This window comes from Girardinichthys multiradiatus, chromosome 3 (assembly GCF_021462225.1).
Source record: "Girardinichthys multiradiatus isolate DD_20200921_A chromosome 3, DD_fGirMul_XY1, whole genome shotgun sequence".
In the NCBI taxonomy this organism is placed as follows: Eukaryota; Metazoa; Chordata; class Actinopteri; order Cyprinodontiformes; family Goodeidae; genus Girardinichthys; species Girardinichthys multiradiatus.
In genome coordinates this window covers 15,201,592-15,205,573 of record NC_061796.1, presented here as the reverse complement: position 1 = coordinate 15,205,573, position 3,982 = coordinate 15,201,592, and positions in this window count along the sequence as shown.

Sequence of the window (3,982 nt, the reverse complement as noted above, 5' to 3'; positions counted from 1 at the left end):
TGGATGGCATATATTTTTAGACTCAGTATCTGACTGGGTGGGGGGGACATTGCATTTCACCACAGCAATCCTTAATCCTTTCATCTCGGAAAGAAAGCATCACTTAACTTTGCAGCTTACCACACAATTACCTGACTACCTGTTCTCACAGCAATTACAAGCCTAAGACAAATAATTAGTCTGACAAATGACTGCTGGGCACATCGCCCTTGTTGTGGTGGAGCCATGTAATTTGAAGGCCCAGCTCGGAATGCACTTTGGTGCATTCTAATTAGCAAAGACTGATGTAATTTTAAACCCCCAGACGAGCATATAGTGCCTTGCAAACCTATTTACAATGCTTACATTTTTTACATTTTCTCAAGTCACCACAAAACGTCAATGGATTTCATATGACCAATGCAAAGTTGTGTATTATTGTAAAGGAGAAAAAAAAGTTTTAGCTTTTTACCAAACTACCTAAATGTTTTGTGTTATGTCTCCAACAGCTATGCTCATATACAAACTGAAATTTTCCATAGCTTGTTTGTATCCAAAACTCAGTCAGATTGAGTGTCTTTGAACATCAGTTTTAAACTCTTGCCACCAATTCTCAATTGGAATTAGGTCTTGACTTTGACTGGACCATTCTAACACATAAATATATTTTGATCTAAGCCATTCCATTAGGGATCTGGCTGTATGTATAGGGTCAGTCTCCTACCGGAGTTTGAACCTCAACCTGAGCCTCGAGTTGTTTGAGGCATCAAACATGCTTTCTTCTAGGATTGCCCTGTATTTAGCTCCATCCATCTTTCATCAACTCTGGCCAGATACCCTATTCCAGAAGAGCAGAATGAAGCTTCCACCACCATCTTTTGTTGCTGGCTTCATGAGTTCATGTCGATGTGGAGTGTTAGCACCCAAGCCTTCTTGTAGCTTCCTTCTTGGCACTAACACCAGATTTGTGGAGTGCAAATCCTAATAGTTGCCTGGTCAATAGAGTCTCCCACCTGAACCCCTATAGGGTATGCGCACTTTAGAAGCTGCTGTGATTTTTGATCTTTATGCCTAACTTGTCAGTTTAGGTAGACATTTAGTTGGCTTACATATTTTGGCCATACCCTTTCTGTTTTTAGATGATGAATTAAATAGTATTCTGACAGACATTCAAGCTTGGGGGAACCAATGACAAACGTGACAAGACAATAAGGGGAAAACACAGGACAGGTTTTGGCTTGGGGTGCAGGGAGACAGAAAACAAAGAACTAGACCAAGTGATATAACAAAAACACAAGCAGGTACAGGGGTTGGACAATGAAACTGAAACACCTGTCATTTTAGTGTGGGAGGTTTCATCGCTAAATTGGACCAGCCTGGTAGCCAGTCTTCATTGATTGCACATTGCACCAGTAAGAGCAGTGTGTGAAGGTTCAATTAGCAGGGTAAGAGCACAGTTTTGCTCAAAATATTGAAATGCACACAACATTATGGGTGACATACCAGAGTTCAAAAGAGGACAAATTGTTGGTGCACGTCTTGCTGGCGCATCTGTGACCAAGACAGCAAGTCTTTGTGATGTATCAAGAGCCACGGTCAGCATACCACCAAGAAGGCCGAACCACATCCAACAGGATTAACTGTGGACGCAAGAGGAAGCTGTCTGAAAGGGATGTTCGGGTGCTAACCCGGATTGTATCCAAACAACATAAAACCACGGCTGCCCAAATCACAGCAGAATTAAATGTGCACCTCAACTCTCCTGTTTCCACCAGAACTGTCCGTCGGGAGCTCCACAGGGTCAATATACACGGCTGGGCTGCTATAGCCAAACCTTTGGTCACTCATGCCAATGCCAAACGTCGGTTTCAATGGTGCAAGGAGCGCAAATCTTGGGCTGTGGAAAATGTGAAACATGTATTGTTCTCTGATGAGTCCACCTTTACTGTTTTCCCCACATCCGGGAGAGTTACGGTGTGGAGAAGCCCCAAAGAAGCATACCACCCAGACTGTTGCATGCCTACAGTGAAGCATGGGGGTTGGATCACTGATGGTTTGGGCTGCCATGTCATGGCATTCCCTTGGCCCAAAACTTGTGCTAGATGGGCGTGTCACTGCCAAGGACTACCGAACCATTATTGAGGACCATGTGCATCCAATGTTTCAAACATTGTATCCTGAAGGCGGTGCCGTGTATCAGGATGACAATGCACCAATACACAGCAAGACTGGTGAAAGATTGGTTTGATGAACATGAAAGTGAAGTTGAACATCTCCCATGGCCTGCACAGTCACCAGATCTAAATATTATTGATCCACTTTGGGGTGTTTTGGAGGAGTGAGTCAGGAAACGTTTTCCTCCACCAGTATCATGTAGTGACCTGGCCACTATCCTGCAAGAAGAATGGCTTAAAATCCCTCTGACCACTGTGCAGGACTTGTATATGTCATTCCCAAGACGAATTGACGCTGTATTGGTCACAAAAGGAGGGCCTACACCATACTAATAAATTATTGTGGTCTAAAACCAGGTGTTTCAGTTTCATTGTCCAACCCCTGTAGTTTCATAAGCAAAACCTGTTTACAAAATCTGCTGTGTTCCTTGGTCTTCCTTCTGTTTGTTTACTAATGTTCTCATACAAACCTTGGAGGCCTTCACAGAACATTCTAGTTTTTTTAAAATCTGGAATTAAGCTATTCACAGGTCATTTGTTTTACTAATTAGGTGACTTCTGAATATCATTATTCTTTGGATTTTATTTAGGGGTATTGGAGTAACATAAAAACACATGCCTAAACAACTTCACAGTTTTCTACTTGAAAAAACAATTTTGAAAACCATATAAAATTCTCCTTTCATTTTACAAACACGTCTTACTTTGTGTAAGTCTATCACATGAAACCCCAATTAAATTACCTGGGTTTGTGGTTCAGGTGGTAACAGGTTCAAATATAAAAAAAGTTTAAGGGTTATGAATACTTTTGCAAGGCACTGTATGTCACCAATTATGTGTGCAGGTTCGCATGTTGGTGCATGTCACTGCAAGTTCATGTGTCACCAAGGCATCAGCTCCAATAATCACCTTCAGAAGCAAGAGTCAGGGTTGCAGGAATCTCTACGTGTCAGCCCTGATCTCCCAGTCGGTGACACCGACAGCAGCAGCCCACCTGCCAGCCTGTCAGGTCTCCCCAGCGAGGGGCTGACACCATATTGTCAATGCCACAGATTGAACAGTGATCCTTTTTACAATCCCCTCTTCACTCCATCTGCCATCATCTGGAGTCTGTCTACTCATCGCTGTGTGTTGTATCTGTTCTTTCCTACCTTCCTCTCCTGCCTTCATTCACTCAGTCCCGGTTGTCACATCTGACAGTGGCTTGTCAAATGTTCCTGCAGCTGCAAGTCTATCCATCATTAAGCAGCTGAGGAGGATTGGAATCATCTCTATCAGAGCCCTCAGGTGGTGAAGACGTGGGTCTGTAGACTGGAAGGCCCGGCATGTAGAAGTCATCGCTACTTTCACATCTGTCAAATTTAAGTAAAAGGCCACATGCTCAGAGATGACTTGTGCTGGCAAATTCTGGATGATAAAGTCATATAATCAGACTTTGTTTTCATCTTATTCACAAAAGTGTCCAGTCAGCACTATAGATTGTATGCATATGCATTACCATATGGTTCGGCCACTTTATGAAAAAGCAGCACCGACCTTAGTATCATTGGCAAAGTTGTATAAAACATCTTCAATAAATGTAGTTTCCATTGCAGTGGCATAATCTCACACTGAAAAATTCAACTTTGACAGAAATAATCCTGTTTTAAGAAATTATTTTTAACAATATCAGAATAATTTATATTTTCTGTACGATTTAGCTCTGGTGACTAGGAAGACTATGGACAAATGTTGATTTGGTGTCTGGCAAAATGCTTCTCTGTTAATCCGGTGTCATAATATTAGGTATACTTCTGATCCACGTGCAGGAAATCACCAGGAGACTTAAA